Here is an 8,651-nt window from a genome sequence, read left to right as displayed (position 1 = left end):
CCAGGGTGTGGGGATGCCTACTAGGGTCAGAGGGGAGCTGGCCCCAGGGAGGCCACTTGCCCCTCCCTTTTTTCCCCTCCCCATCCTCAGCTGCCTCCCTCTTCTCGCTCCACCACACCCACACACACGCAGGACTTGGGGTGCAGGGCAGGCACTCCCCCTCTGTCCCCTTCTGGCCGCCTGTGCCTCAGTTTTATTCCGTGACCTAGACATCCGCATTACTCATACTCTCATAACAAATACATATAGGGCCTTGGGGGTGGGCACGTTATACAGCGTCCAGAGGATGGTCTGTGTATTCAAACCCACCTCTGGTGCTGGTGCCCAACCCTCAATTTTAAATGCATATAGACACTAAGGGTTTTCGGGAGGAGCCATGCTGCTCTCTGGCAGGAAGCACCATGCCCTCCTGTGTTTTAAATGCACTTTAGTACAACACGCAGCAACACTACATATGAGCTGGCGGAGGGAGGTTTGGGGTCTTCACTCACCCCCGTTCTGTTAGCCGTCAGATTGGGGTCTGGGATGCGGGGCCACCCTGCTACTGCAGATAAGGTGGCGGTCTGCTTGCCTCCACCCCAGAGAGAAGGGTTACATCTCCTGGATCTAGGTACGGTTTGCCGCTCTGGGGGCGAGGGTACCTGGACCTGGGATATAGAGTATGTTTGGGGAGTGTGATTGTGTGTACAGTGTCTATTTCTGTCTGTCTCCATGAGTGCAGAATATTTACTTATGTGTATATGGGGGTGGGAATACACGTTTGTGTCTGTGTGCGCCTGTTCATCTCTGTCTATATGTCAGGTCGGGTCTCAGACTCCACCTCTCTGGGAACATCAGACTCTCCAAGGTATGGAGGCCTATCTCCCCTCACCACACTCCCTGCCGGTGGCTGATGCCCTTAGGCATCCGTGCTTGGTGGTTCTTGGTGTCTGGGGCTGGGCACTCATGTATGTACTGGCTCACTCCCGGTGGCCGCTTGGCAGGGCCTGGCGCCTGTGGCCTGGCTGGGCCCCTTCTGGGGGTTGGGGCGCCCTCAGGCCTCTGCTCTGTGGCTGCTGGGTGACCCCTCGCCTGGGGCTCTTCTCAGCTCTTCCCAGGTGGGTGGCATGGTTGCCCCTTTGTTGGTCCTCTTTGGGTCCTCGTACTCTGGGGCCTCTGGATGTCTGGGGCCTGGATCTCCTCCATACCTGCTTCATGCCCTGGGGGACGGGGCTGTGGCTCCCCACACTCCCTAGCAGATCGTTACATGGAGAAACCTTTTGAATACAAGCGTGCTGATCCACACAGGTGTGCACAGACACAAACTACACCTTTCTTGGCTGCTGCCTCAAAGCACATTGTGCACTGTCGGTCCTGCGTGCTGCACAATAACATTTAATATTTAGTATCTACTGTTATCTACTGTTAGCTAGTTTATTGTGATGGTGTTGTATTTATTATGTTGCTCTTTTTTGTTTGTTTTCTCTTCTGTTTTTTTTTTCTTTTGTGTTTGTTTGTTTGCTTTTCTCTTTTTCTTCCCCCCTTTCTCACTATCTTTTCTCCCCTCTATTTCGTCTTTTTCTCCCTCTCTTTCTTTCTCCCTGTCCTATCCCCCAGTCATGTCTGTCCCGTCTGTAACAACTGAAAATAAAAAAAATAAATACATAATTTAAAAAAAAACATGATCTTTTACATTAAATGAGTGTGTAGTATGTTGTGAATGAATGATGACAATATTAAAAAAAATTTTTTAAAGGATAAGTTATTGATTTCAGTGCTTCAACTATGTGAACTCCTCTATAACTGCACCGTGAAAGGAGCAGGGATGTGATCCCATAAGTAATAAATGCTATATTTCAGATTGATCTTTGGTCTTTAAAATGATTTTTTCCCTCATTTTAACATCAGTCAGGCTCTTTACGCTTTTATTCAAACCATCCCTCCCCCTTTGACCCAGCTTACAGATACAGAGGCGTGTTATCACAATAAAACAGCTTTTTATTTCCTGTTACTCACCAGGGCTGGACAACAAAATCTGCCCTGGCATAACGAGACTGACAGACCACGTGACTTTCGTGCATTGCTTTGTGGGTACCCATGGCAACAAAATCAAAACACTGCATCAAACACTAGCATTTCCAGCACCGGTAATCATTATTTCTGCGGTTTTAATCCCTACTTGCATTTTATTTGCCCCAAAAACAGTTATGTACAAAACAAGGGAGAACACGGCAGGTCCGTACAAAGACAGACTTGACGAAAAGGCCAAAAAAAAAGTACGAGGAAAAACTCAAAGGAGTGAAAGGGTCAGACCCGTACGAGCATACAGAGCGGAGTAAGGACGTTAGCGTGCTGCCCAACTTTCATCACACACATATTTATTATTATATGGTCCTAACTGTGAGTGTATGCACTTCACGTTTATTAACTTCAGATCCCTGCAACAAGCCCAGGTCCAGTTTACTTTGGTGATTTGGACTATTCCATTTCACAGCTGTTTCTTTCCTTTATCTCCTGTACAGGCAAATGCATCTATTTGTCGTTTCAGGTTGTAGTATTACACAACATTTTCAGATCTAATAGAAATAAAATGAGTGTTTCGTAATTCATTCAATTTATTGTCTTTATTTATAACTGGCATTATTGTTTCATTCTATTATAAGCTGTGTCCCAAAACGTCGGCTGCATCCTCCGGAGGCCGCATTTGAAGGCCGATTGCGTCACAGCCCGGCGACGAAGGCTGTCCCAATTCGTCGACTCCTTCAAATGCGGCCGACAAATGCGTCCTTCATTTCCCCGAATTTGAAGGATGGGTTGGGTGTGTCCTTCGTGGCCCACCATATCCCAGAATTCATAGCGCGGTCCAGCCAAATTTCAGCTGCCAACAATGGCGGGCACTACTAAGTTTTAAAATTAGTCTTATTAATCTTTCTGGGTCACAAAATAAACTTTTAACATATTTTCAGGCGAGAAAGTGGCTGTTTGAACTTCAAATATCTGCTTGGTTTATCAAGACATCGCATATTTGCAAAAGTGCGCCGACGTTTTCGGAGACGTCTGTTACCCACCCGCTCGATAGCAAACCGGGGGGTTCAATTGGTCGCTCGAGCCGGCGAGAGCAGCAGACTCCTGGCTTCATCGTTTTCAGACCCCCGCTCCTTCGCTACTCAGGTTAAACATGATATATAAGTCTGTCAAAAGAGAATATTGTATAATTTGATCAGCTATATGAAATGTATCTTTTTATTTTATCATTAAGCACATGTCTACGTGACTTTTCACCTAATAACTTTTGACATGAACTCTTCTGTGATAAACAACTTGCAGCTTCCTCTTTCTGTTTTGGAAGATACAGACTTAGAAAAGGGGAACCTCAGCTCTGAGTTCTGAGAATAACTCTGTTATCTTTACACACACACATACAGACACACAGAAAAGTATAAATAAAAAACGCAGACAGAGATGAGACGCAGATCCTGCGTTCATGGCTGCCCTCGCGAGTTAAAGAAAATCTGCAGTGTTTGTGTGTTTTCTAACTCAGGTGTCTCAGCTGAACAAAGAACGGCAGGGTGATTTAAAGAAATCCCCTGTCATTTAAATGATGGCCTAGCGATGGAAACAACAGACATGTTTCTGTGACTCCAATAAGGTCTGACTTCTGCATCCTGACGTCGTGGGTAAACCAGCACCGAAGTCTGTCGACAGCCCTCTCCAGGTAGAGGCGAGAGTCCTGGAACGTTGAATTCGGGTCCAGGCCGGTGATTTAGTTCTGGTCCACGACGTTGGGATCCAGATGACCTGAACAACCAGCAAAAGACGACTGAGGGTGAGAAAACACTTTTTTGGTTTTAAACCGCCGGAAGGGTTTAGGAGAATGCGCAAAGGTTTGTTTTAGCCGGAATTACTTCGTGATACGCGTAAAATAGGTTTGAGTTCGCTGGAAGGAACTAAGTTTAGGTTGGTTTTAGAGGTAGCCGTCAAATACTTCGGGACAAATAAGGTTTAAGTTCGCCACAAGGAACTGTGTTTAGAGTGGTTTCAGAAGTGACCGTGAAATACGTGACAAATTAGCGCGCAAATGTCTATCTGTGTGTATGTATATGTGTCTTGTGTATATATGTTTTGGAAGTAAGTTGATTTTACAGCACAATACGCTGCTGAACTACTTCCATTGTTTTTTATTGTTTTATTGGTTGGGCTTTGTCTCATAAAACTGACACCGCTCCAGGAATAGCCCGGAGTAGAAGGGCGTGTCAGCAACCACCCCCGAGTCTAGTACCAGAGAAAGCTTTGCAGTTCTGTGATAATGGGGAATCAGCCCATTAAACTCACTGCTGACGAGCAGTGGCTAGAAAAGAAATGTCCAGGCGCCGGACAAATTAGTGCTTGTAGATGGAGAAAGCCTAAGAAAACAAAACGTCCCACTATGCATTCACCCATATCAGGAAGAACATAATAATACCTCATCAAGTAAAAGATTCGAGATCAAAGTTTAAAAAGGGCTGGATACAGACCCAACTGAATACACATAAATACAAGAGGAATGCATAGTGGAATAAACAAAAGGTTAAATTAAATTAGAGCTTATCTCTACTATATTCAAACTAATAATAGGAAGGATAACAACCTGTAAATTGGTACTAACAAATGAAACAAAATTGGGTAGATAACCATGCCCAGAATGAATAGAATGAATGAAAGCAGATAATTCACACGAAAACATATTAAATAAATTAGAGAAATGCATAAGGTATATTAAGGCTGTGTCATTGTTCAGCCAAGGAAAGTGTGTGAAAAAGCAAATGTCTCCAGCTTGGGAAGGTGTGAAGCTGCAGATCACACAGGCCCATGATGGATACACAATGAAATATAAAATAATAAACTATTGTATATTAGTAGTACAGTAGTATATTGTAATATACTAATAAATATTGTGATATACTACTGCTGTTATAAAAACAAAACAAAACAATAATAACATTAATAATGACATAATATTAATAAGAAGAGGCACCTCAGTCAGTTATGATGTGAGGTGGATAATTGTTAAAAGTAATCTGATTCAAGCTTAAGGTTTGCTCAAATTCAGTATAATGATATATGAGATGAAGGAAATAAGGAAAATAACTAAACTAATCAGGTGCATAGAGACACTTGACCTGACTGAAAACCTGTCATCCTAGATGAGACATTGTTGAGATATAGAGCAAACCTACACTAACAACTAATAAGCCAAACCCTGTATACAACAGCTAAAGCTACAGGTTTGAGAAGCTGTCAGGCCTGAGAGTGATTGTAAATAAAAGACGTCTGTGTAATATAAAATAAGAGATCTTTGTGTAAAAGGAGTCTCTGTGTCAGCAGTGCACTGCCTGTTGACTTCTATTTTTAGATGGCGTGTGTGTGTGTGTGTGTGTGTGAATGCAAATGAGGAGCGGTGACGCGCATGGAGATTGTTGCTTTCGGTTTAGAGTGTTGTTGAGCTTTATAACTATTGTTTGCAAATGTTGCTAAATGCCTGTGACTGAGATGCTGGTTTTGTTCACTAGAATTGTATAAATAGAGTTTGAATTCATTACTGTGGATGTGTAGTAATTGACTGAGTTTGATATATATATTGAGTGCAGTGTACAGGACCTAAGACCAACATATTACGTTAAGTAGTAACCTCTCTTGAGCCATAAATGCTGGTGTGTTTTAGTTTTATTCCAGTTATGTGTGTGCTGTGAGAAGCTGTGAGAATGATTAGAGGTTTCAGTTGTTTTTCTTTGACTTGCTCTTTCTGATTATGGAAAGCATGTCCAAAATACTCGTATGAAAGCATATTTTGAGTGATTTTAACTGTGTGAATGCTGTGAGTATTTGATTTGAGTGACTCTTTGTGATTTGTACCAAATAATAAATAGGTAATAATAACACTACGAAGGTTGATAGTAGAGTGAGTGAAAAAGTGGAAGTTTGAGAGAAAAGGCAGTGTGTGTAGGATGATTCATGATGTCTGAAAGAGGTTAGAATATTTAAAAGTGTGCGTGGAACAAGGGTGTATTGTTTTTAGATGAAGATTTAGTGGAACTAAAGAGGGTTTATAGACTATGAATACAAAGAAAAACAAAAGAGTTCGATTAGTCTGCAGAAACAGGAAATGTGTGCCTGTGGTGTGTCAAGACAGGAAATCGTGTGTGTGACAGGAACTGCATGCCCATAAAAGGAACTGACTGTGTCAGGGAGAACCCAGAGAGACCAGTTAAACTCTAGGTGGATGAAGCGAATGAATGTTTTAAGAAAAGTAATGAAAATGATATTAATTGTATGCTTTAGTGTGTCAATACAGGTGGATTTCTCTCAACCTGGAACCTTGAGTACAGCGACAAAAAGGATAGAGTAATAATTGGGAAAACAAGCCACTTTTTGGCTAAAATTTTATAGCTTGACCTCCCACTTTGTCCTCGACCCTGAGAAGAAGCTCAAAGGACAGTTAATCTCATGATGAAGACCGACAGAACATCGTGGACTTGAAGAATTAACAGCAGGCAAAAGACAGAGCAAATGAAACAAGACTGACTGACAACTGCAGCAGCAGCATGAAAAGCACGTGATGCAACATGCACAGTGGCTGGTAAAGAACAGTGTCACATGACTGTTCGAAGGCACTGAACATGATATTTTGCCGGGCTGGAACCTAACTTAAAAGAAGAATACTGAAAGATCAACAGAGAAGAGACAGACTGTGTTTGTTGGAGCTTTGAAGGCCACACAAGGACACTGTGAAAAGAGGGACGAGGACTGATGGGAGGTGAAGCAGGACAAGTTGAAATTGAAGCCTGAACTCATGATTGTTTAGAGATGTCCACCACGTCACAAACAAAAAGAAGGTAAAAATAATGACAGAAATAACTGACAACTATATTAATGAATAGACAACACACACACAGATTGTTATATGTGAAATTATTTTTGGAAAGAGTCAGAAGTGAGATAGTTTGAGTTTAGAACTCAGTGATAAGATGCATGAATTAAACCTTATTGTAACAAACACTTGCAATGAAGAAAGCAGCTTACACTCAATTAACATGAACGCAAAGCCTTGATGCCATAGGCAATTTGTTTTTGTTTTTGTTTGTTTGTTTTGTAAGTTTGGAAAACAAATTTGTGATCATACTTGTGGATCACAATGACACATAATGATTAGGCATATGATTTGTTGATGCCTAGTTTTAGAGCTGTGAGCTATGAACTGTAAGCAATGCAAAGTTTTTTCCTAACTTAAAAGTTTGAAATATGTAAGATGTGTGAGTTCTTTGAAAAAATAGAAATGACCTAAATGCCTTAAGTAAAATGTAGTGTTCTCAGGTGGTAACTGGCGTCTCACTACTGGCAACGGCTCTGCTCATCACACTATCCACCCAGGAAGAAGGAAGACAACAATACACGAGCCGAGAAAAGAGATGGACTATGCCTGGTACAGATACGTGTTTAACAGAACTGCAGAGAAAGACTGTTATGTTTGCTCGCACATGCCGAGCGTATTAACACAACCATATATGGGAAACACCCTGAGAATGACTTTTGTAAATTGCACAACAACATCAACATCCTCATCCAGGAAGAAGCGCTCAACTTTAACAAGTTTTAAAGAGACTGTTGATTGTCGTTGGACTTTTCCTGATTTTATTTTTCTTTATTTGAGTTATTCCTTGTTTAAAGCTGTAATTTCACAGATGATAAGTTTGTCACTCACAGCATACGCAGATGTACCAAAACCGATGAAGATCATGAAGACTTCTTTTCCTATTTGTTAGATGAAGATGAAGTGTAACTAATGATGTAGTAACTGAGAATATGAAAGACAAGTAGTTACTCACTGATGAATTGTACATTTCATTTCGTGATCAACAGGAGGGAATGTTAAAAGAGAATATTGTATAATTTGATCAGCTATATGAAATGTATCATTAAGCACATGTCTACGTGACTTTTCACCTAATAACTTTTGACATGAACTCTTCTGTGATAAACAACTTGCAGCTTCCTCTTTCTGTTTTGGAAGATACAGACTTAGAAAAGGGGAACCTCAGCTCTGAGTTCTGAGAATAACTCTGTTATCTTTACACACACACACACACACACACACACACAGAAAAGTATAAATAAAAAACGCAGACAGAGATGAGGCACAGATCCTGTTTCATGGCTGCCCTCGCGAGTTAAAGAAAATCTGCAGTGTTTGTGTGTTTTCTAACTCAGGTGTCTCAGCTGAACAAAGAACGGCAGGGTGATTGAAAGAAATCCCCTGTCAAAGTCACTCGGATAACTTAAAAATCTAATTGTTTGCCTTATTTCGGTGTTTTATTTGTTCGTGAGTAAATCGGGTTGGTTGAGATCAAAGTTATTAGATCATTAGATTAAATAAAACTTTATTAATCCATCGGGTGGGTTCCTCCGGGATTTTCACACAGCTGACTAAACGTCAAAAAGAAAACTGATTAAACGGAAGTGTGAGACGGTCGAGAATTTATGCCAGTGTCCTGTTATATTTTAAATAGCAAGGAGCAGACGGCCGAGTTTATTAAACTCCACCGAGACAGCGTGCAAAGCTACAATGAACAAAGCAGCATAGCGCAACGTATTCAATCCAAATCAATATAAGACTTATTTGTAACCTACATCATCAA

Source organism: Oreochromis niloticus, linkage group LG6 (assembly GCF_001858045.2).
Source record: "Oreochromis niloticus isolate F11D_XX linkage group LG6, O_niloticus_UMD_NMBU, whole genome shotgun sequence".
NCBI lineage: Eukaryota > Metazoa > Chordata > Actinopteri > Cichliformes > Cichlidae > Oreochromis > Oreochromis niloticus.
This window is presented reverse-complemented; position numbering follows the sequence as displayed.